The sequence below is a fragment of the Ambystoma mexicanum genome, chromosome 9 (genome assembly GCF_040938575.1).
Source record: "Ambystoma mexicanum isolate Mex_15411 chromosome 9, UKY_AmexF1_1, whole genome shotgun sequence".
NCBI lineage: Eukaryota > Metazoa > Chordata > Amphibia > Caudata > Ambystomatidae > Ambystoma > Ambystoma mexicanum.
In genome coordinates, this window is record NC_090931.1 from 1,458,572,183 (window position 1) to 1,458,598,657 (window position 26,475).

Genomic DNA, 26,475 nt, shown 5'->3' on the forward strand with positions numbered 1-26,475 from the left:
TAACATTTTTAGTTAAGTAATTGGTGTGATGTTTACATTTCCAGGTGTTGGTTCCAAAGGTAAATTAATTCTGTCAGTGGACATGCCACTCAATTCCCACACTTGGGGTGTCCAATAATAGATGGTAATCCCCATTGGTTCAGCACTGTCTGATCTTGCTTAACCTCCTTATAGGTTGGGAACCAATTTCTGCCTCAGGTTTTGGCTTCTCTTGGAGGCAAACATAGGTTTCTTAGACAGGGATTCTGGTTGCTTCACTAGATTCCACTTTTTGTTAATGATTTTCTTGATGTCACAATTTACCGGATTAAATGTTGTAACACATACCAAACTCTCAGTATTTCATTTTTCACGTTTAATTAAACAAGTCTCTCGGTTGGTATTCAGGGCTATTTTCATCTGGTCTTTCACTAATTTTTAGGGTACCCTCTATCATGCAATCTTTCCTTGAGATGATCAGCATGTTTTTTTAACTCATCTCTCTCTGTACAGATACGTTGGATACGTAAGAACTGTCCGTAAGGTAAATTCTGGCGCAAACCAGACGGATGGAAACTCTGGTTGTAATAATTAATTTTTATCAGTTGGTTTCTTGTAGAGAGTGGTCGCCAATCTGTCTTCTGATTTGCTAATTAGCAAGTCAAGGAAACTCACTTGTTGTAGACTATATTCCATAGTGAACCGGATGTTACTATCACATTTATTAAGCCATTCATGTAATATAGTAAGTAGGGGTATCCCTCCTCTCCATATAAAAAACACATTGTCTATATAACTCCACCACATCACTAAGTGATGGCGGAGCATCGGATGTTGTACCAGTGCATTATCAATCCCAGATATGTATTTGTCTTCAAAATCTGCCATATACAAATTATACAAATTAGCAACATCGGGGGCAAATGTAGCCCCCATGCTGACTCCCTTCTCCTGTTTGTAAAGTAGATTTTTATATAGAAAGAAGTTTTCTGTCATTGCAAGGCAGATACATTCAAGTACAAAACCATTGGGAGGTTGATGGGGTTAGGTGCGCTTGTCTAAAAAATCACCCAGAACATTAAGACAGTTCATCTGCGGTATAGAGATGTAGAGAGATTCGACATCTATCGTCATCAATATGTCTTCCTTAGTGATGTGTATAGCTTGAATTATCTAAATCATATCAGTGGAGTCCCGGACATACAAAGGTGTCTGTGTGTTAAATGGTTTCAGAAACACTTCAGAATATATTGACAAGGGTTCCAACAGTGCGTCGATTGCAGGCACAATGGGTCTGCCCGGCGGTTTTCTATTGTCTTTATGTATTTTGGGTAGGATGTAGAAGGCTCCCTTCTTGGGCCAAATCTTACTGAGGAAGCAACCTTCTTCTTGACTGATCCACTCCTCTGCAATAGCGTGGTTAGTTAGAGTCCTAATCTCCTCCTGTAATCTCAAAGTTGGATCATTGTCTAGTTTTCTGTATGCATTCCTGTCACCCAATAGGCGCATGCATTCTTTTTCATAGGCAGTTGTTTCTAGGATCACAATTCCCCCCGTCCCCCTTTATCTGCTGGTTTTATTGTTATCTCGGGTACATCACACAGTTTTTTAAGACTCTCTCTCTCAGCTCTAGTAAGACTGTCTGGTTTATAATTGTTCTTTTTGATCACCTCCAAGACCTGTTGGGTTACTCTATTCTCAAATGCCAGTATCTCTGGCGGACAGCTGTGTGGTAGAGGCATGAAAGTAGATTTTACCTTCAGTCCGCTCAGATTAGGTATTTCTTCATTCATCCCTATTATGTTATTGCTTTCGGTCTGATGTTGAGGGAGATAGATCTCTAAAAAATCTCTGCAATTTCAGTTGTGTATCAAAATGATTCTCCCTATTAGTGGGGACATAGGGCAACCCTTTGGAAAGGAGGTCTAAATCAGATTTCTCTAGATGGTAGGTAGATAAATTGACAATTGGTATTTGATCTTGGTTAGTAGATGTTATTGGTTCTGATACCATTGTCTGGTTCTCATGCCTTGTCCTTGGCCATATTGAGGTCGTCTCTGTCGGGGGCAACCTCTCTGCCCACCCCTGAGAAAACCCTGTTGTTGGCTCTGATTCTGCCCTCTCCCTCCTTTGCTTGTCCCAGCCTGGATGTTAAGTGACTGATGAGACCCACTCGATGAACCAGACGTGTTTGAGAAGGAAACATACCTGTTGTTTCTACGATAATTACCTCCCCCGACTGGTGGATCTGTGAAGGACCCTGCTCTCAAATATGGGTATGTTTTCTCTTCATTATAATTAGCGGTATCCTTTTGCAGTTTGTTTATTTTTCGGTCTAGGTTAATTTGTTTACATTTTTTTATTTCTTCTTCTAGGTCCTCAAGCTGTTTTTTTTGCATCTTTAATTGCTTTGTTGTCAAGAAAAGCCTTTTAAAGAGCCTCCAACTCCTCACCCTGTTTTCTTTGTCTCCTCTTCTACGGTCTCTATAATGATCCAATCCCGAGAACATTTGTTGCCAACCCCACTGAAGTTTTTTTGGAATATGGTGTTGTCAACAAATATTCTCTGGATATTCTTCACCCGCAAGCCCACTGGGATAATCCCAGCTTTCAGGTACTGGAGCAAAAATTGACCATGCAGGTCTGTTCTTGTTAATGTTTTCATTTTTTGTAGAATCTTTTCAATCTCGTTCCCCTCAGCATTTTCTTCTGCTGTGGAAATATTCCCGAGCGGAATAGTATGAGCATCCAATAATGTTTTTTAAAGCTCATCTGTGAATGAGAAGAGATTTACCTTCTCCATTTCTTCTTAATACTCAGTTAAATGTTGCCCCTGCAGCCGCGGCTGTACTAGAAAATATCAAAAATAAAGGGGTTACCTGTATTACAGTATAAATACCAACTCTACACATAGTTGTATACACCTTAACTCACCTCCATGTATAAACTCTGGAGATGCAAGAGAAAGCATAAAATATGTAACAATGTATACATATATTTTTGTATCGTGATTAATAAAATTGTTTTGATAATAAGTTGAATGAGATAATCCTGTCATCCTCTATCTGCTGGTTCACATTGTTACATATTCTGCTTTACATACCTGAGGAGCCAGGGATTAAATACAGGTAACCCCTTTATTTTTTTTATAGTATAAATTACACACCATGAAGCTCTTACACCGGTGGCAGTACGATCCAGTCCGTCTCTCCAAAATCTTTCCAATGGTGAACCCCCACTGCTGGCACAGGTGTGGGTCCAGGGCAGACTTCTGGCATATGTGGTGGGACTGCCGTAGGATCCAGGTGATTTGGTCGGAGGTTCTGGGCTGGATTCGGGACGCGGGACGCACAACCTGGACCCCCCGTTCATATTGTTTGGGTTGGAGAGGCACGAGAATAAGTGGGGTGCGCCTTCACCCCTGGTCCATTTCCTCCTGCTAGCGGCACGGGCCCGTACGGCCAGACATTGGAAAAGGGGACACCTCCCAATGGTTCACGAATGGTCGGCCACGGCCAGTGACATATATCTTATGGAGAAGATCTCTTTGGTGCTGCACGGAGATAGCGCCTCGGTAGAAACCGAATGGTTGCAGTTTCATAACACATTTTCGGGGAGTGGGAGGGGCAACGGGCTTGGAGAAAGAGACTGACCCGGCCTAAACACTTAAAAACAGAGCAAGGATAGCCACGTTCCCCGCAGGGGCATTGATGCCTTGATTACAGCCCTTCAGACCGAAACCTTACTATTGGGTGCACGGTTTGTTTTTCTAGCATCTTGAAATGCATGTTTGTTTGTATCAGGGAGGGTAGGTGGCGGGGGGAGAATCAGGGACTTACCATGACAAGTCGTTCTATTGTTTGAGAGGGTTTTCTCCCTCAATTTCTCCTGTTTGAAATTGAAATAAAAAGAAATAAAAAAAACAAAAACATTGCTCTGACTATCGTCTATGAATTTATTTTTCATTCCGCGAAGGGAACTCGGGTTGAGATTCACCAACTAAAACACTGGAATATTTGAACATATGAACCATCATGGTATTGCTAAAGTTTTGTCGCATTTTCTTAATTTGGCTCAAACCTGTACAAACCACTAACCTAATAAACCTTTGCTCTAGCATAACCTTTTCAGTCAGGCATCATCGTGATCCTTCTTGGCGTCATCCCAAACCTAATAACCATGAAGAAACGTAGGCACCCACTCCACCACCTTCTGTTGTATCTGACCCTTTAGTACTTTGAGGTGGCCTATGGGCCCTCTTAAGTGCTACATGAGAAGACTATTGTTGATGCTGCCAGCTTTTCTGTTCCTCTTATCCACTCTCCAACCCTCCCACCCCATTCCTTCTCTCTTTTTCATCCCTAACAGCTCTTTGGAGTAAATCATATTCTCTATATAATTCTCTTAGGATGTCCGTGCATTGGGGACTAGGCAGGTGCACAGATAATCTTACCATGAGACTGGCTTTCCCTCTCATTCCCTCCTCTTCTAAAATTCTGGTTTAAACTGGCCCACAGTCTCGGTAATTCAAATGTGAAGCATGAGGCCTATGGCTGTTTCCTCCACACATAAAAGACCTGAGTCTGCCCGAATGAGTATTTATCATTTATTTTTACAAATAGTATGATGTTACGGGGAATGATTTGAAAAATGAAAGGAGCACTAAGCACAGTATGCATTTTGAACTGAATGAATCAGAAAAACAACCCTTTAATGACAGAAAAATGTGTCAGATATAGATGTCTGAACCCGGTACCTGTGAAGTAGGTCTCAAGGTGTAAGGACTGTAGTACCTGCTAGGGCCCCACTGGGAGGACTTTTATCCCGAGACAACTGTCCCCAGAAGGCCCCGGCGGCAGAAAGTTTGGACTAAAAGGCGAGAACACTGATGACCCCTGCTTCATTCTGAAAAGAAAGGAGTTGGCAACCAGGGGTCAATACATAAGAATGACTATTTCCCTCCAACTGTGTGTAGAATGTACCTGGAGTGGAAGGTCACCAAAGAAACAGGAAGAAAAAAAAAGAAATCAAACTAAAAGGTCCAGTACATAGAACAGGAAAACCAGAAAATAAAAGAGAGACCGCAAGGACCTGTCCCGGATGGAACAAGGATGAACTCTGGGAAGTAATCCAAAGGGATGACCAGGAAGTTCCGGGAAGGTCTTTGGTGGAAGGCACAAGGAAGGAATCAAAAGAAAAAACAAACGAGTTCAAGGCAGTTCATGAGGAGGCCAGATCATCACACAGGAAATCCAGATGATGCTAGGACAATACAGGTAAGGTGGGTGAGCAGGTGGTCGGTACACAGCACAATCAAAATATGCAAAGGGTCATCAAGGTCAGCTCAGATGGCAAGCAGGTGGTTGGTACATGGGAATTCTCAAACAGGAGATACGGAACGCTAACCAAGAACAGTCAAGGAACTTACTTGATTGAAAAGGGTTCAGGGTGATCTGATCGAAAAAACATTTGGTCAAAGGAGAAGTCATTGTTTTTTTTGTTGACAGGATGATTTTGCAGCATTTATATATATGCGGCGGAGACCCCTGTAGTCTCCCCCTTCGCCCCCTACATTAATTATTTCCCTAAACCCACCCCCCGCATATATATGCAGAAAAATACACTGCAAAATACATGACAAATTCTTCTTAAACCAAATGCACTGCTGCAGAAACTTCCATTCCCTTGAAATGTTTCATCCGGTGAAAGGCAGACTACAGTTTACGGACGGGACATGCATGACGTACGAGATGACATCATTACTTACGCACGACTCCCGTTTGACCTCATGGGAATTGTGGTCCTGGACATCCAGACGCTCTGTTGTACTATATATATATGTACATATATTCACTGAAAAAACCTTAGTTAAGGTGCAGTTCAGTTGCACAGATTTATAGCAACAAAACTATTAACTCGGCAATTTCCCGTTGATGTTCCCCATAATGCTATGTCCTCCATAATGGCATTTTGTATGTCATCGTGAATTTCTTCTCTTTTAATATGTATGTGCGCTGGGCTTTTCAATGGAAACGCGCCGAGTGAAACTGGTCATGACTTCCCATATCTGCTTAATTTCAAGGGTTTTGTTGCATTAAATCTGTGCAACTTAGCTGCACCTTAACTAAGATCGTTCAGTGAATTTCAGGGGTTTGGTTATACCATAGTTTTTTTACAGGCCACTGGCTATGGCCTTTGACCATGGCCAGTGGCTACGGCCTTTGGCCGTGTCCACTTTGGCCATGTCCACTGTACATGTTCCCCCAATATGATTTGTTTGGACCCACTCGGCTGTATGTCTTTCGGGCCCACTGGCCAGGGCCTTTTGCCATGCCCACTGTATTTTTTAGAATACTACCGAGTCAGTAGCCACGGACTTTGGCCATGGCCAGTGGCCAAGGCCTTTGGCCACATCCACTGTACACGTTCCCCCAATATGTTTCTTTTGGACCCGCTAGGTGACCACGGCTGTGGCACCTTTACATGAAGCCCCAATAGCTTTTTTCTGCTCCCGCTAGACATGGCATTTGGCCATGGCCTCTATACATTGAAAGTCTTTGCCCATTGTCAAGAAGGAATCCTGTATGGTGATAAAACAAAGTTAACTGTGCATTTGACAAGCGTGAACCCAACCGAAGGATGTCCACAGTGAATGATTGTTTAAAAATACGTTGAATGTTACAAGTGGCGGATATTGTTACTGAAAGGCTTAGTGAACCTGACTGAGGGAGGCCCATGTTGCAACAAGGATCAAAGCCTGACGGAGGGGGATCCAAGGGGCGAAGAACAATCGGCCAACGTGAAAGATTACAGAAGGAACCTTTTGTTTGTAGGTTGGTTATGGTCCAGCAGGCCTTCTAAGACAAGAGACTTTGCAGAAAAGAGACTTGGCGCCAGAAGGTCCTGGTATCGTTTAAAGGAACTGTAGCCTCGTGCTGGAGAGGCCCAGGAGTATGTGGTGCTCAGGAGTCCCGCCTTGTCCCGTGCTAAAAACATGGGGAAGGCAGAACCCAGAAATACCATCCTGACGTATCATTTCCTGAAAACTTCTTTGCTTTTCTTGTGAACATTATACCACACTATTTTTGTAGTATAGCGGTAAGGATTGGCATATTTATTTTTAGTATTGGCCCTTTTGATTTGACTAGACTCCACTTGGACGGTGTTATTATTATTTGATGGTCGTAGCTTGCTCCCACCTTAGATTTAGGCTTAGATAAGGTGTTTTTCTCACCCATTTATACAGTTTAATAAACACCCTTGAACTGTGATCACTTGTGTCTGTCTTTACTATTCCCACCATGAGTTCCCTACAGTGGCCACTGCTTATGTCTTTCAGTCCCACTAGCCAGGGCCTTCAGCCGTGCGCACTGTATATTTTAAAATACTTCTGGGCCAGTAGCCATGGACTTCAGCCATGTCCAGTGGCCAAGGCCTTCAGCCGTGTCCGCTGTACATGTTCCCCCAATATGTTTCTTTTGGACCCACTAGGTGACCACGGCTGTGGCACCTTTACATGATGCCCCAATCGTTTTCTTCCGGTCCCACTAGCCATGGCCTTCAGCCGCGACCACACCACTAGGTTTCTTTTGGGCACACTAGCCATGGCCAGTGGCCATGCCTTTTGCTGTGTCTGCCGTACATGTTCCCCAGTATGTTTCTTTTGGACCCACAAGGTGGTGTGTGGAGCCAGGAATGAGACGTGGACACTGAGGACTCATGTTTTGGCTATAAATCTTTATTGAAACACAAAAGGGGTTGAAAACTGCCTCTCTGTCCTTTTTTCTAAGAGGTATCACCCTACCTACCACAACACTAAGTGTCTGTCTGTTGTCAAGGTATCCAAAACAAAATGCCTATTCTCCAAAGAACTGTTCTGGCCCTCACAATCTAACAAAATTATAAGGTGAAAAGGGAAATGTCTTTGGCTTTGAAAGTGCACAAATGTTCAAGTTGAAAAGCTAAAATGTAACTCCAACATAAAAGTTCCCAATGGATAAGGTTCACAGTTCCAGGGGATTGTTCCATTCCCCTTTGATTCCTCTTCACAGTGCTTTACACTTGTATAGACATCATACTTGCAATGTGAATATGACTGGTAACTCTCCTGCCAGGGCTTTCTCATATGAACACACTCATAATTGTTATATCATCACAAAGTTCACAAGGCAAGGGGGTACCCTTCTCTCCCCTTGACCTCACTCAGGCTTTGCTTCACTTGGATGCAAGTCCCAGACTCGTAACCATTGTGATTTTACAAAGTTCTCAAGGCAAGGGTTTCTCCTTCTCTCCCGTTGATCTCTCTCATGTTGTATTTCCCCAAACTAATACTGTGGGTACCAGACCCTTCTTGGTCTTCCCAAGGTTTGTACTGTGGGTCACAGACCCTTCTTGGTCTTCCCCAGGTTTGTACTGTGGGTCCCAGACCCTTCTTGGTCTTCCTCATGTTTGTAGTGTGGGTCCCAGACCCCAGTCCCACTGTCTAGGGCTTTCTTTAAACTGTCTGACAATGCTTTGGTGTTCCAACCCTTTCCCTGGGCTCACCGGCTTTCTCTTTATGGCTTCTCAGCATCTTTGGTGAGCGTCTGGACTCCGGATGGCATCCCAGCCTCTGTCGCCTTCAGGATGCAACACCCACTTCCATGCACTCCTCTTCCCACAAGCCTTTCTCACTGGGTTGTCCTCTTGCACCTTGTAGCTGTCTGTACTCCTGTGCCACCTCTGGTACCTTGCTCTGCCGTGAACTAGAGAACGCCTTCTGCTTTCAGCTGCACTTCCCAAGTGAGAGAGCCTGCTGCTTTCCTCTGGCACACTGCTGGAGTCCAAGGGTTCTCCCCCTTCTGGGGGCCACAGAGGTTCCCCGGGTTCCCCCAGCACTTCCAAGGTCTCCACAGGCTGTTGGAGAGCAAGAGTTCCCCCTTCTCACCTCTGGAATAGCAGTTCAAGGCTACTTCATCTACAACAAACGATTTCTGCAGCAAGATCCTCAAGGGAGGGTCTCTCTCACACTTCCTGAGTCTTTCTTTGCTTTATACTGGCTCTGGCCAATAGGAGTTTGGGAAAGACTGCTGTATGTTGTTCTTGCATGCAATCCACATTCCTCCATTGTTCTCCCTTGTCACAGTACTGATCTTATAACTTGCTTGTGAGTCATTGGGGATCTTCCTTGTCACAGTACTGGGAAAGTGATCTTCATTCAGGATACACCTGTTCTTTCTCATCCAAGTACTTATTAGGGGAATGGTAGGATAAGTACAACCCATGAGTCCATTAGGGAAGGGATGTTTATTACGGTTGTAATAAGTTGATTTAGGGTCCATTGATTGGCGGGGATTTCATCATCTCATCTGATGATGTTGTGTCACTCCCTTGAGGGTTACCTCCCCTCATTTGATCCTTCCTCATATAGCTGCCCCAGGGTCAGGATCACATAGCAGCAGCCGTCCCCTGCCACATAGGGAGAGGTCACTGCTGGGAAAGGGGTGATGACACCATCGGATTCACCACAATGGCCATGGGCAAAGGCCGTGTCCACTATACATGTCTTTCGGGCCTACTAACCAGGTCCTTTGGCCCATGCCAGTGAGCACGGCATTCGGCAGTGGCCACAGTTTATTTGAAAACACTTCCGGGCCATTAGCCATGGAGTACGGCCATGGCCAGTGGCCACAGCCTTCGGCCATGTCCCCTGTAAATGTTTCTTTTGGATCCACTAGGTACCACAGCCGTGGCCCCTTTACATGATGCCCCAATAGCTTTCTTCCGGTCAAACTGGGGCCAGTACCCACGGACTTCAGTCGTGGACCACTCTACATATTGTTACGATAGGTTTCTTAAACGGGCCCAGGAGCCATGACATTCGGCCGTGGCTCCACCACTAGGTTTCTTTTGGGCACACTAGCCAGGGCCTTCAGCCATGTCCACTTTCCATATTGCACCCCTTGCCCCTTGACATGCTGCCCCAATAGGTTTTGTTGGGGCTTACTAGCTATGGCCTTTGGTCATGTCCAATTTCCATATTGCACCATTGGGTTCCTTAAAGTAATCTAGTAGCCATATCCTTTGGCCATACCCATTACCCGCTCACCTCATTGTAGCTGTAAAATCCAACTTCTTTTTTTATGTATTAATATTATTTTTTTAAATCTCTCTTAAATAAATATCATTTTTTCTCGTAATTGAAGATGCAAGACTCCCGATCTCCTGCTTGAACCGTACATAGATATGCCTGCCATGGCCTGTGCGCTGCTTCAGCACCTGGGTGGGGGAGATGCCTGGCGTGGCGGCAGCCTGCAAACCACAACCAGGGGAAGAGACACCTGCACCCCTGCGGCTGCTAGAGGGAGGGTGAGCAGCGGCAGACTGAAAGTGCTGTGCCGAAGATCATTTGCCCAGCATTGCTGTGAGTTGCGGGGGGGAGGCCCCTGTTGTACCACAACCCCCCCTGGTGCTGTACACACCCATGTTGGGGCTGGGTGATATTCTGCCCGCAGTATATACGACTTTGGCAGGGCCGGACCCAGACTGACGCTGCTGAGAGCGCACTGGGTGGCCGGGACAGCTTGCTGGCGAGCAGTGCGCGTGGGAATCCTCCCTAGAACACTGCACAGGCAGGAAGAAACAACTGTAGAACTTCTGCCGGGGGGTATAGAGGGGAACGGAAATCCATGGTTGTGGCCACTGACAAGCATTTAGGTTTTGCTTGGACATAGTGACACATTGGGGGGTTATGCACAGGCCAAAATAAAAAAACAATAATGGGACAAACAGAAACAACGTAATGTATGTAAACTGTGCATTGCCCTGGTATAGGATACCTGCCTAGACAACAGGGTTCACCCTCCCCTTGCCGTGATACAAGGCATAGGGAAGAGTTACACTGCGGTGCCCACATGGTAGCTGGGAAAGACGTAGCTGTGATCCCTTGAAGCAACAAGCACCTGAACTGGATACAAGAGCATGTGCAGTGCCACTAGCGAAACAGAGATACACCTGGGGTGACGGATAGAGCTTAGAGACATGGTACCAACACAAGCCCCTGCGGCCCTAGGCACCCAGTGAGGGCAATTGTGTGTGCCGTCTGGATGTAATTTTTAATTATTGTTGTAAAGAATATAGTGTGTCTGCCCACGAACGGAGATGCTGGTAGAACAAATGGCAAATGGATCTGGACGAGGCAAGGCCAAACAGACTCCGATGGAAGCCTATGCCTCTGGCACCGACAATGGAACGACGCCTCAGGCCGGACACAAGGAGCCATTGCTGCAGCAGAGTGGGGGAGAGCAGCAGGTCCTATCCACTATTTGTGCTCTGCAGGCATGCCTTGAATCTAAAATTGATGCTGTCATAGTGGATGTAGGTTTACTCCGACAAGATGTACGTACCCTTTACTCTTCGGCCACATCCACTGTACATGTTCCGCCAATATGTTTCTTTTGGACCCGCTAGGTGACCACGGCCATGGCACTTTTACATGATGCCCAATAGCTTTTTTCTGCTCCCGCTAGCCATGGCATTTGGCCATGGCCTCTATACATACATAATGCCCTATAATACATATTGCTTCAATAGCTTTCCTAAACAGCCACACTACTAGGTTTCTTTAGGGCACACTAAATATGGCCTTCGGACATGGCCAGTGCCCAGGGCCTTTGGTTGTGTCTACTGTATATGTCCCCCAACATGTTTCTTTTTAACCCAGTAGGTGGTGTGAGAAACCTGAAGGGGTCTCAACCGCTCGTCCTGGAGATCTGTCATCCAGGTGCCCAGGACACGGCCATTGCTTTTGGATCCAGTTCCTGGGGGTGGAAAGTCAAACCCCTTGAACAATCGAAAGTCTCTGACCCATTGTCAAGAAGAAATCCTGGATGGCGATAAAAGCGTGAACCCAACCGAGGGATGTCCACAGTGAATGATTGTTTAAAAAGACGTTAAGACTCTTGAATGTTACAAGTGGCGGATATTGTTACTGAAAGGCCGTAGTGAACCCGACTGAGGGAGGCCCACGTTGCAAGAAGGATCAGAGCCCGGCAGAGGGGGATGCAAAGGGCGAAGAACAATCGCCCAACCTGAAAGATTACAGAAGGAACCTTTTGTTTGTAGGTTGGTTATGGTCCAGCAGGCCTTCTAAGGCAAGAGACTTTGCAGAAAAGAGACTTGGCCCAGAAGGTCCTGGTATCGTTGAAAGGAACTGCAGCCTCGTGCTGGAGAGGCCCAGGAGTATGTGGTGCTCAGGAGTCCCGCCTTGTCCCGTGCTAAAAACATGGGGAAGGCAGAACCCAGAAATACCATCCTGACGTATCATTTCCTGAAAACTTCTTTGCTTTTCTTGTGAACATTATACCACACTATTTTTGTAGTATGAGCGGTAAGGATTGGCATATTTATTTTTAGTATTGGCCCTTTTGATTTGACTAGACTCCACTTGGACGGTGTTATTATTATTATTTGATGGTCGTAGCTTGCTCCCACCTTAGATTTAGGCTTAGATAAGGTGTTTTTCTCACCCATTTATACAGTTTAATAAACACCCTTGAACTGTGATCACTTGTGTCTGTCTTTACTATTCCCACCATGAGTTCCCTGCAGTGGCCACTGCTTATGTCTTTCAGTCCCACTAGCCAGGGCCTTCAGCCGTGTGCACTGTATATTTTAAAATACTTCTGGGCCAGTAGCCATGGACTTCAGCCATGTCCAGTGGCCAAGGCCTTCAGCCGTGTCCGCTGTACATGTTCCCCCAATATGTTTCTTTTGGACCCACTAGGTGACCACGGCTGTGGCACCTTTACATGATGCCCCAATCGTTTTCTTCCGTTCTCACTAGCCATGGCCTTCAGCCGCGACCACACCACTAGGTTTCTTTTGGGCACACTAGCCATGGCCAGTGGCCATGCCTTTTGCTGTGTCTGCCGTACATGTTCCCCAGTATGTTTCTTTTGGACCCACAAGGTGGTGTGTGGAGCCAGGAATGAGACGTGGACACTGAGGACTCATGTTTTGGCTATAAACCTTTATTGAAACATAAAAGGGTTTGAAAAATGCCTCTCTGTCCTTATTCTAAGAGGTATCTCCCTACCTAACACAACACTAAGGGTCTGTCTGTTGTCAAGGTATCCAAAACAAAATGCCCGTTGTCCAGAAAACTTTTCTGGCCCTCACATTGTAACAAAATTAACAATAAGGTGAAAAGGGTAATGTCTTTGACAAATGTTTAAGTTGAAAAGGCAAGACGTAACCCCAACATAAAAGTTCCCAATGGATAAGGTTCACAGTTCCAGGGGATTGTTCCATTCCCCTTTGATTCCTCTTCACAGTGCTTTATACTTGTATAGACATCAGTTTCCTTGGGTTTGTCTTGTTCAACAACGTACTTGCAATGTGAATATGACTGGTAACTCTCCTGCCAGGGCTTTCTCATATGAACACACTCATAATTGTTATATCATCACAAAGTTCACAAGACAAGGGGGTATCCTTCTCTCCCCTTGACCTCACTCAGGCTTTGCTTCACTTGGATGCAAGTCCCAGACTCGTAACCATTGTGATTTTACAAAGTTCACAAGGCAAGGGTTTCTCCTTCTCTCCCCTTGACCTCTCTCATGTTGTATTTCCCCAAACTAACCCTGTGGGTACCAGACCCTTCTTGGTCTTCCCCAGGTTTGTACTGTGGGTCCCAGACACCCTTCCTGGTCTTCCCCAAGTTCATACTGTGGGTCCCAGACCCTTCTTGGTCTTCCTCAAGTTTGTAGTGTGGGTCCCATACCCCAGTCCCATTGTCTAGGGCTTTCTTTAAACTGTCTGACAGTGCTTTGGTTTTCAACCCTTTCCCTGGGCTCACCGGCTTTCTCTTTATGGCTTCTCAGCGTCTTTGGTGAGCGTCTGGACTCCGGATGGCATCCCAGCCTCTGTCGCCTTCAGGGTGTAACACTCATTTCCATGCACTCCTCTTCCCACAAGCCTTTCTCATGGGTTGTCCTCTTGCACCTTGTAGCTGTCTGGACTCCTGTGCCACCGCTGGTACCTTGCTCTGCCGTGAACTAGAGAACGGCTTCTGCTTTCAGCTGCACTTCCCCAATGAGGGAGCCTGCTGCTTTCCTCTTGAACGCTGCTGGTGTCCAAGGGTCTCTCCCTTTTTGGGGGCCACAGAGGTTCCGTGGGTTCCCCCAGCGCTCCCCAGGTCTCCACAGGCTGTTGGAGAGCAAGAGTTCCCCCTTCTCACCTCTGGAATAGCAGTTCGAGGCTCCTTCCTCTACAACAAACGATTCCTGCCGCCAGATCCTCCAGTGAGGGCCTCTCTCACACTTCCTGAGTCTTTCTTTGCTTTATACTGGCTCTGGCCAATAGGAGTTTGGGAAAGACTAGACTGATGTATGTTGTTCTTACATGTAATCCACATTCCGCCATTGTTCTCCCTCTTCACAGTACTGATCTTATAACTCGCTTGTGAGTCATTGGGGATCTTCCTTGTCACAGTACTGGGAAAGTGATCTTCATTCAGGATACACCTATTCTTTCTCATCCAAGTACTTTTTAGGGGAATGGTAGGATAAGTACAACCCATGAGTCCATTAGGGAAGGGATGTTTATTACGGTTGTAATAAGTGGATTTAGGGTCCATTGATTGGCAGGGATTTCATCGTCTCACCTGATGATGTTGTGTCACTCCCTTGAGGGTTGCCTCCCCTCATGTGATCCTCCCTAATATATACGTCCCTAGGGTCAGGATCACGTAGCGGCTGCCGTTCCCTGGCCACATGGGGAGAGGTCACTGCTGGGAAAGGAGTGATGACACCATCGGATTCATCACAGTGGCCATGACCAAAGGCCGTGTCCACTATACATGTCTTTCGGGCCTACTAGCCAGGGCCTTTTGCCCAGGCTAGTGAGCACGGCCTTCGGCAGTGCCCACAGTATATTTGAAAACACTACCGGGCCATTAGCCATGCACTTCGACCATGGCCAGTGGCCACAGCCTTCGGCCATGTCCACTGTGCATGTTTCTTTTGGACCCACTAGGTGACCACAGCCATGGCCCCTTTACATGATGCCCCAATAGCTTTCTTCCGGTCAAACTATCCATGGCCTTCGGCTGTGGCCAGTACCCACGGCCTTCAGTCATGGGCCGCTCTACATAGTATTACAATAGGTTTCTTAAACGGGCCCACTAGCCATGACCTTTGGCCGTGGCCACACCACTAGGTTAGTTTTGGGCACACTAGCCAGGGCCTTCAGCGATGTCCACTTTCCGTATTCCACCCCTTGCCCCTTGACATGCTGCCCCAATAGGTTTCGTTGGGGCCTATTAGCCATGGCCTTTGGCCGTGTCCAATTTCCATATTGCACCATTGGGTTCCTTAAAGTAATCCAGTAGCCATATCCTTTGGCCACAACCATTACCTGCCCACCTCATTGTAGCTGTAAAATCCAAATTCTTTTTTTGTGTATTAATATTATGTTTTTAACTCTCTCTTTTAAAAACAAACGTTTTTCTCATAATTATGAAGACCCAAGACTCCTGATCTCTTGCTTGATCCATACATAGATATGCCTGCCATGGCCTGTGTGCCTCTTCAGCACCTGGGTTGGGAGAGATGCGTGGCGTTGGGGCAGCCTGCGAACCACAACCAGGGGAAGAGACGCCTGCGCCCCTGCGGCTGCTAGAGGGCGAGCAGCAGCAGACCGAAAGGCAGCGCCGAAGATCATTTGCCCAGCATTGCTGTGAATTGCGGGGGGAGGCTCCTGTTGTACCACGACCCCCCTGGTGCTGTACAGACGTGCATTGGGGCTGAGTGAGACGCTGCCCGCAGTAAGTATGGCTTTGGCAGGGGCCAGACCTGGACTGGTACTGCTGAGAGGATGAGAGTGGGCTGGGTGTCCGGCACAGCTTTCTGGCAAGCTGTGCATGTGGGAATCCTCACTAGAACATTGCGGAAGAAGGGAGAAACAACTGTATAACTGGGGCCAGGAGGGGGGATGGAACAACTTGGTTGTGGCACCCGAAAAGCATTTAGGTTTAGCTTGGACACATTGGGGGGTTATGCACAGGCCAAAATAAAAAACAATAATGTGACAAACAGAAACAACGAACTATATCTAAGCTGTGCATAGTCCTGGTACGAGATACCTGCCTAGACAACAGGGTCCAGCCTCCCCCTGCCATGATACAAGGCATAGGGAAGAGCTATGCTGCAGTGCCCCCAGGGTAGCTGGGAAATATGTAGCTGTGATCCCTTGAAGCAGCACGCACCAGAATTGGATACAAGAGCATATGCAGCGCCACTAGCAAAACAGATATACTCCTTGGGTGGGGGTGATGGATATAGCTGAGAGACAAGGCACGAACACAAGCCCCTGGACACCCGGTGAGGGCAATTGTGTGTGCCGTCTGGATGTGACTTGTAAGCATTGTTGTAAAGAATATAGTGTGACTGCCCCAATTGGAGATGCTGGTACAACAGATGGCAAACGGGTCTGGACGAGGCAAGGCCAAACAGACTCTGATGGAAGGCTATGCCTCTGGCACCGACAATGGGACGATGCCTCAGGCCGGACACAAGGAGCCGTTGCTGCAGCAGAGTAGGGGAGAGCAGCAGGTCCTATCCGCTATTTCTGCCCTGCAGTCATGCCTTGAATATAAAATTGACGCTGTCCTAGTGTATGTAGGTTTACTCCAACAAGATGTACGTGCCCTGGCTGATAGGACTGGGAAGATTGAAACACATAAATGACAATACAACAGCTATCCAGACCATACAGGCAGAGGTCAAGGAGTTGCAACAGAAAGTGAAAGTTCTAGAAAATAGAGCTGAAGATGCAGACGAAACAACGTGCGAATACTTGGCCTGCCAGAGGGAGCGGAGGGCACATACCCCACGATTTATGTAGAGAAAACACCTTACAGGAAGTGGGCCCCAGGGCACTCACGCAGGACTTCACAGTGGAACCTGATTAAGAAGCCTCTGCTCAGGGCATCAGAATCATCGCCAAAATGATGAACTATAAATACAGAGAAAAGATACTAGCGTTCCCCAGATATGGGGGTGTGATCCAAAGAACATCTGGCAAATTAGCTATCGTAGCAGAGGCGCAGAGCCCAATTCAGTCACACGAAGTCTTTGTTACTTACCTGTAACTGTATTGCTCCAGCATTGGTATCTTTCATAGATTCACATGCTTGAATATTCCCCGTCGTCAAATATTCCCCGTCGTCAGACTGGGAATCCTGGGTGATAAAATTAATTATTATTATTATTTTTTTTTAAATATTCACACATTGCTACCTAGCAGTGCATGTACATAGCCCATTATGGCCTATGAGCCATACTATTGTGTAGTCACTTTGGTCCTTTATGGCCCCAACCAATGAGGTGGCAGGGCCCCCCGGCAGCCATCTTCAGATACGGTTTGATTTTGAACCGTAGAGACTACAGTATGATGGATGCCGAGCATAGGAGCAGCCTCTCAGGGCGGGCGGGCACATGTGAATCTATGAAAGATACTAATGTTGGAGAAATACTGTTACAGGTAAGTAACTAAGACTTCTCCAGCATTGGATCTTTCATAGATTCAGATGCTTGAATAGAATATCAAGCAGTTAAAACATGCCACCATCATTACATATATGCATAATTACAGAAAAGATACATATTTCTCATCAAACCTTTACCGTGCAGCAACCCAACTATTACATACTTCGGGAAAGGTGGGAAAGGGGGCTGGTCCTACCTTATGCAAAGAGATGGCGGAGTACTGCCTGTCCAACTGCGGTTTCTTTGTTGGCGTCTTCAGTCAGGCAGTAGTGCTTCGCGAAGGTGTGCAGAGTGCTCCACGTGGCTGCTCTGCATATGTCCTTCAGGGCCACCCCTGCGTGGAATGCTTTTGACGCCGCCCTTCCTCTGGTGGAGTGCACAGATGGCGGTCTAGTTAGAGGGTCGCCTTTCAACTGATGGCAGTCGGTGATGCAGGACGATACCCAGCGTGCCAGACTTTGTTTAGAGATATGTTGACCTTTGGTACGGCCTGAGAAGGCAATGAACAGTCAGTTTGAGGAGCGGAACTCCTTGGTTCTCTGTAAGTAAAACTTCAATACTCTAGAAACGTCTAGAGAATGTAGCGTTCTTTCCGCTTCAGAAGTGTGATTCTGGAAAAAGGTTGGTAAAACAATGCGTTCGGTGAGTGTCATCTCCGAGAGCACTTTGGGAAGGAACTTAGGATGTGGCCTTAAGCTGACACGGTTCTTTTGGATCAAAGTGAACGGCGGCTCAGAAGACAAAGCTTGTAACTCACTTATCCTTCTGGCTGATGTGATGGCTATCAGGAAAGCTGTTTTCCAGGACAAGAATGTAACTTCGCATCTGTGTATGGGTTCGAAGGGAGGTTGCATGAGAGCTGTTAAGACAGTGCTGAGGCTCCAGTTCGGAACTGGCGTAGGCGTAGGAGGATAAGTACGCATCAGCCCTTTAAGGAATACTTTAACCGCTGGTAAAGAAAGTAAGGACTGCATCTACGGGGTTGTTGTGTATGCCGCTAGGGCTGACAGATGGACCTTGATGGAGGACAACGAGAGCTCTGACTTAGCTAGGTACAACAAGTAGGGCAGGACCTGATCAACCGAAACCGTGAGGGGATCGATTTCCGAGTTCTCGCACCATTTGGAAAAACGGGTCAATTTCCTGGTGTAGGTAATTTGTGTCGACGGGGCTCTAGCGGCCCTGATGATATCCCAACATTCTAATGCTAGCTTAAGGTTCATCAGTTTACGCTGGCCAGGAACCATCCCTTGAGAGATAGGCTCCTCGGGTCGTGGTGGAGGACCTTGTGGTTCTGCTGTGGCAGCAGATATTGATGCGTCTTGAGGCGAATCGGGGGCTGACGGGATAGATGCTTCAGCGTCGAGTACCAGACTTGCTGCGCCCAATCCGGTGCAATTAGGATCATTGAACAATTCTGTTCTTTCACCCTGTGAAGTACCCTCGCCATGGGAGCACTCGAAACTGAAAATGGAGCTCTCCCACCGTGAATCTGAGGAACTGTCTGTGTGCTGGGTGGATCAGCACATGGAAGTATGCGTCCTCCAAGTCTAAAGTGGCCAAGAAGTTGTGCTTGTTTAACCAAGGTAGCACCCCTTGTAAGGCTACCATCTTGAATGTTATGCGTTTGATGAATTTGTTGAGTGCCCTCAGGTTTAAGATGGGCCTCCATTGACCGTTTCTTTTTCTGATGAGGAAGAAGTGGGAGTAGAAACACTTTCCCCTCTGAGAGTACGGTACTGGTTCTACCGCTGCCTTCTGGAGTAGTTTTTGCACTTCGGTCATGACTTGCCTTAACATATGCACCCTCAGCAAAGTTGGAGGCAGGGAAGGAGGTTGGTCTAGAAATTCTATGATGTGACCCTTTCAGATCACCTGCCACACCCATTTGTCCGATGTTATAGACTGCCAGCGCTGGAAGAACTGGCTTACCCTTCCCCCCACCCGGGTGTGGCGTTGAGGGGAAAGTGTTTGATAGTCAATTTTGCTTGCCTTGTGACTTCCCCTGGGCGGGGCCCCGCCTGCCTCTATGGGCGTATCTGTTAGATGACTGATATTTATTGTCTTGGTACGTGCCGTCTTGTACTTTCTGCCCATACGAGGAGCGACCGTATCCTCTGAATTTGGAAGACGAGCCTCTGAATGGACGAAAAGAATGATGATCCTTATTTTTGTCCTTCAAAGAACTGATGGCTCGGGCTGTGTCCATACCTGCTTTGATTCCCTTCAGATGGTGTCTATCTTTTTTCCAAAGAGATCTTGTCCATCAAAGGGCATGTCTAGTATACTGTGCCATGTGCCATCTGTTTGAAGCCTGATTCGGCCACATCAACCGCTGCATCGATTATATGATCTGATGTTGCTTCACCATCAGCGATTATTGACCTAGCCTCTTCCAGGGGCTCTGGTGGTAGTTGCTTCGCCAATTTGGACATGCAGAGCCAAAGCTTGCGATCGAACCTTGCGGTCATGGCCAGCGCATTACCTGCTCTAATGGTGAGCGATGCAGAAGATGATACTTTCCTGCCCATGGCTTCGAGATTACGCTCGTCTTTGTCTGGTGGTGCCGACAAGGGCGAGGCAGGATTGGCTAGTTTCTTTCTTGCTGCCACTGTGATAACCGAGTCCGGTTTTGTATAACCCCTCAAGCAAAGCGGTGCAGATTCTGGAGCTTTATATTTCTTCTCTGGTCTGGACACCAGAGCCGGAGTAGATAAGGGCGTAGATAGGATCTTGGATCCGGACTCCCAGATGGTATTGAGGAGAGGGATGGTGGTCACTGTTCTCCTGCGTTTGTCCCTGTGCTCATAGAGCACCGATTTCCTTTCTTCGGAAGAAACCTGAATTTTAAACAATTCTGCAACTTTGCCTATTATGGTGTGGAAAGAAACCAGATCATCCAGCTGTGAGGCCTCGCCTGGTGAATCTCTCCTTCTGGGCTTCTCGACTACGTAGTCATCCCACTCACTGGTTGCGTCAGGCTCCTGTGTTATTTCTCCTTCTTCTGGGTCAGAAAATTCTCTAAAAGGATCCTCCTGCCAATCTGAAACCGAGATGGTGGACGGCACCATAGTTGGATCCACATCCGTAGATCGAGGTCTATGTGATGACTGCGGTGATGGGACTCTTGTCGGCAAAGCACTGTGGGTGCTGCTCCTAGGTCTTCGAGCAGGTTCTGGTGATCTCGTCCGTTTTTGAGGTCTACTCCTGTGAGGAGAACTGCCTGACGTGCCTGGAATTGGAGATGAGTCTCTCCGAAAGGGATCCAATTCTATGGGATCAGTCGGAGCTTCTTTCTCCCTTTGCCGTCTATAAAATTCCTCTACAATCCTCTGTATTGATAACATAAGTATCGGGTCATGAGGATGTTCGGCCTCTTCCGTGGATGGGCCAAGGTGGACTGTGCTGTTTCGGGAAAGGACCGGGTCTCTCTTCCACCACTTCTGTATCTGAAAGTTCTTCGTGGAGAATTACATCAGGAAGTTCTGCCATTTCCCCCAAAGGTGAACCTTGCTGTACCAGTGGCTCAGCCTCAGGACCCTCAAGGAGATTGTCTTCAACAACAGGTGTATACATGGAAGGTGCCTCGGACTCCAATTCCACTGTAGCTGCAGGAATTTGCGGTGTCGCTGAAGGTGTCGTGGGTGATGCTATCTTCGCTGACGAGCGCCCTGTGGATGGTGGTTCCGTCGATGACTGCGATTTGGACCCCGTCGACGAATGCTTTGTCGATGAATGTGGTCTGTGCTCCGTGGACGAGTGTGTCGTGGACGAATGCCTCGTAGACGAGTGGTGTGTTTTGCTCATCGACGAGTGCTTCGTGGACAATAAGTCCGATGACGATGATCTTGCCGTTGACCAAGTCTTATGCCTAATCGTCCTTTACTTTTCCCTTCGCTGGTGGACGGCTTCCCCGTCAACGACTGCCCCCCACTCTCCCTGTTTTTAGCAAACTCCTCCTTACCTCTGGAGGTAGATTTTGCTGATGAATGTGATTTTTTTCTGGCTTGATGAGTCTATCGGAGGCAGTAAGGGTATCAATTCCAGCTTCCTCTTACCCTCGGCCATGGGAGAGGAACTCCTTTCCACTGAAGAGGCCCTTCTCTTTGAAGTTTGCCTCTCAGATGGAATGCTGGATTGGACAGGAGCTGTCCTGACAGACTCTTCGCCCGAAGATTGATCCCTGGCTTCCAGGTGTAAAAGGAGTCTTCTTTGCCTGTTCTGAAGGGTTTTGGTGGAAAATGTCTTACAAATATCGCATTTCTGAATGTCATGTGGGTACAGACAATAAATGCAGTGTTTGTGGGGGTCTTTCATGTAAACCAATTTCTTCTTGCACTTTGTGCAGTCCCTGAACAGGGAAGGCTTCTTGACAGCCTGAGGTGCAGCCATTTCTGAAGAGGAAGTTCACACGACGATTTTGAGTCTCATGGTGTCACTGAGAACAAAGCCCCTAAGAAGGGGAACAAAATGGAATATATTTGAAAAAATATATTCCACACAAAAGTAGAAAAGATTTGAAAAGCTCAGGGAGCTTGAGGATTCCCTGAGTCTGTTAGACTGCGGTGAAAAATCTGAGGATGGCTGCAGGGGGCAGAGCTTAAGCCCTGCCACCTCATTGGTTGGGGCCATAAAGGACCAAAGTGAGGTGGAGGGACTACACAATAGAATGGCTCATAGGCCATAATGGGCTATGTACATGCACTGCTAGGTAGCAATGTGTGTATATTAAAAAAAAAAAAATTATAATTCATTTTATCACGAAAGATTCCCAGTCTGACGATGGGGAATATTCAAGCATCTGAATCTATGAAAGATCCAATGCTGGAGAAAGAGACGCTCTGACAAGCCCGATTAAAGTACATGCTGGTCTACCCAGCTCGACTGAAGGTGCTACATAACGGACGTCCCTCTTCTTCGATGCTCCCAAAGAACACACATGGATGGACATGATGAAACTTGCCCCATTGGTGGAATGATTTAATCATGCAGCGATGGACGGCGACGAGAATGTGGACTTACTCTGGAAGTGCCCCCCGGATGGTGCGAAAGCCGGCTACTGTGTACCCCGGAGAGTTGCAACATAAGGCAACATGGTATTCTTCCGAAGTAGATAAATGGACATCGATGAAACTTTGTGTCGCGCCACTGTGTATCACTGCAGTGGTCATGCCGCTGTAGCCCCCCCAATTGGAACTACACCGTAGGATACCAGTTTGATGATATCCAACAGCTGGGCATTGCCTCACACGGGTTGCTTTGTGTGGGTTAAGCGTGAGAGGTGGCTGCACCTGAGCAGATTGTGAATTGCTGGGCATTGGTTGGGTGTAGGGTGGGGTTTGGGGTGGGGGGAGTTTGCAGGTTTGTTTCTTTTGCATTTTGAACAACTGTCTGAACTGTCTGCAAAGGGTGTTGATGACAGCAGGAATATGGAATGGGACTGTCCCCACCACATCAGAAGCACCCTGAGGTTCAGCGAGGGGGAGGAGGGGAACTTCATCCAGATCTGGCCCTCCCCATGGTACAGACAACTATCCAGATTCAGCATAGTATGGCGGGTGGCTTGAGGGTAGTAACCTGGAACGTTGTCGTTCTTGCGCACACAAAAGGTTGAGATTGCAATATTGCAAGAGAGACACCTTACGACTGATAGGCAGACTGCGTTGGCAAGGAAGTGGGGAGGTTTCACTTTGGGCTCTGCATATTCGGCATTTGCCAGGGGGGTCTTGATATGGGTAGCACCGTCATTGCCTTTTAGGGTTGTGCAAACTTAACAAGATGATGAGGGCAGGATGGCTTTGATACATGGCTTCATTGAAAACAGAGAACCTTCTTCCGTTCACTATACCCCAGGCTTGGTCCCTACAGAGGCTATATCTGGATATGTGGTGACGATTTTAATTGTAACCTTGATCCCACTATGGACAGGTCTGATAATACGTTTTGGAAGCCGGCACTGCCTGCCGAAACGCTGAAAACTCTCTTGGGGTCTTTTCAGTTGGCGGACATATGGTGGGTCATACACGGGACAGCCTGGGGTTACTCATACAATTCTACCCTGCATGCAGTACACACATGACTGGACTATGGTACGCACATGACTGGACTATGTTTTCACTGGAACAGAACACGTTGGTGAGTTCACAGAGGCTGATTATAGAGCCTGTGACCTGTGTGACCTTGCCCCACTTCTCACACGGCACAACACACCACCTAGGCCTCTGATCCCAATGTGGAGATTGAGAGGAGAGGCGTTACAGTATGAGACATTCAGGGAACACATGCGAGGCACGATTAAACAATATTTTGAGTCCAATACTGGCAGTGTAGTTATGGCCAGTACCTTGTGGGAGGCCTTCAAGACTGTGGTCAGGTGGGAAGCTATAGTCAAAATGGGTGGCATACAAAATACATTATGCTTGATTTGTCTAAGGTAGAGGCTGATCTAGAAGTAGCGGAGCGGGAAAGTATGCTTTCAGATGGGATGACTCAGGATGTGACAGAGTTGTGACATAAATACATAGCTGATTGTTAGAGAATGGGCATGTTCAACTATGCCGAATACACTGAAAGACTGCAAGAAGGGGGTGACAAGCTGGGGAGACTTCTAGCCTGGTTTTGTCAGAGTGAGGTAAAACGGGAAATTATCTGCTCCCTTAAAGACGAGCAAGGCGTCACTCGGAGCACCCAAATTGAAATCAATGACATTTTCTTCAAATTCTACAGTTCTCTATACGCAGTAACTGTCTGCATCAAAGATTCTGACCTAGAGGAAGCTGTATTGCTGATTAAGCGGCTGTGTCTCAGCACAGAAGCGGTAGAAGAAAGAGTTAGATGCCCCGATCACTGTATAGGAATTGCATGCTGCGATGAAGGCATTGTCTACTGGCAAACCCCTGGGGCAGATGGCTTACTGTGCGAATTTTACAAAGAATTTGTTGATGAGCAGACTCCACCGCTCCTTGGGATGCTACTGGAGGCATATGAAAATGGTGTGCTTCCCTTGAGCTTAAGAGAGTCACTTATTGTACCAATCCCCAAGCCATGCAAGCCTCCAGAAGAGTGTGGTTCCTATAGACCCCTGTCCATGGTCAACCAGGATAGTAAAATACTTCCAGCTGAGCTGGCAAGCTGACTATGGAAGTCTTATACACTCAGACCAGACGGGCTATGTCCCAGGCAGGAATACCTCATGGAATTTCAGATGCTTGCACCAAATAATAGACAGAACTTAGTTTTGGAAAGAGCACTATGCAGTTGCGTCATTGGATGCTATTAAAGCATTTGACTCAGATGGGATTGGTTATGGGTTTTGTGCCACCCTTTGACGGTTTGGTGTCGGGCACAGATACCTGCAGTGGGTCAAACTGGTGTATACTGCACCTAGGGCCAGAGTAGAAATAGGCTGCTGTATTTCAGCCGGATGAGAGCTTCACAAGGGCACCCGGCAGGGATGTCCGCTGTCCCCAATGCTTTTCATTCTTGCGATTGAACCAATTGCGGCATTCCTTAGGGAAGAATACGCAGAGGTGGGTATACAGATAGACGGGGTGGCACACGTGATCTCCATGTATGCTGATGATATGTTACTCTATGACCTACGAAATATGCTGGATGTGCTGGACTGTTTTGCAGTACTTTCAGGCATCACTATTAGCCAGGAGTAATAATGCCTGTTACCATTGGCGGGATTGAGGGGAAGGTGGGTAGAGCAGCTCCCGGACCTGGAACTGAGATGGCCTCTTGCCGCTTTTCTTTGCTAGGTATCGACGTTTATCATGACACTGGGGCTGAACATACGCATAACACGTGAAATGCTCCTGATGGGTTGACAAAGTCAATGGACTTGTATGGTCAGCTACCTTTGTCGATGACGGGCAGGGCGCCCTTTTAAAAATGGTAGCCCCCGGCTATTATATTACTTCACGAACGTACGGCACAACGTACCCAAAAAGTTCTTTCGCAAACTGGATACTATGCTGAAGGGTTTTCTGTGGAAAGGGAGCAGACACGTAGGCGTAGGAGGATAAGTACGCATCAGCCCTTTAAGGAATACTTTAACCGCTGGTAAAGAAAGTAAGGACTGCATCTACGGGGTTGTTGTGTATGCCGCTAGGGCTGACAGATGGACCTTGATGGAGGACAACGAGAGCTCTGACTTAGCTAGGTACAACAAGTAGGGCAGGACCTGATCAACCGAAACCGTGAGGGGATCGATTGCCGAGTTCTCGCACCATTTGGAAAAACGGGTCAATTTCCTGGTGTAGGTAATTTGTGTCGACGGGGCTCTAGCGGCCCTGATGATATCCCAACATTCTAATGCTAGCTTAAGGTTCATCAGTTTACGCTGGCCAGGAACCATCCCTTGAGAGATAGGCTCCTCGGGTCGTGGTGGAGGACCTTGTGGTTCTGCTGTGGCAGCAGATATTGATGCGTCTTGAGGCGAATCGGGGGCTGACGGGATAGATGCTTCAGCGTCGAGTACCAGACTTGCTGTGCCCAATCCGGTGCAATTAGGATCATTGAACAATTCTGTTCTTTCACCCTGTGAAGTACCCTCGCCATGGGAGCACTCGAAACTGAAAATGGAGCTCTCCCACCGTGAATCTGAGGAACTGTCTGTGTGCTGGGTGGATCAGCACATGGAAGTATGCGTCCTCCAAGTCTAAAGTGGCCAAGAAGTTGTGCTTGTTTAACCAAGGTAGCACCCCTTGTAAGGCTACCATCTTGAATGTTATACGTTTGATGAATTTGTTGAGTGCCCTCAGGTTTAAGATGGGCCTCCATTGACCGTTTCTTTTTCTGATGAGGAAGAAGTGGGAGTAGAAACACTTTCCCCTCTGAGAGTGCGGTACTGGTTCTACCGCTGCCTTCTGGAGTAGTTTTTGCACTTCGGTCATGACTTGCCTTAACATATGCACCCTCAGCAAAGTTGGAGGCAGGGAAGGAGGTTGGTCTAGAAATTCTA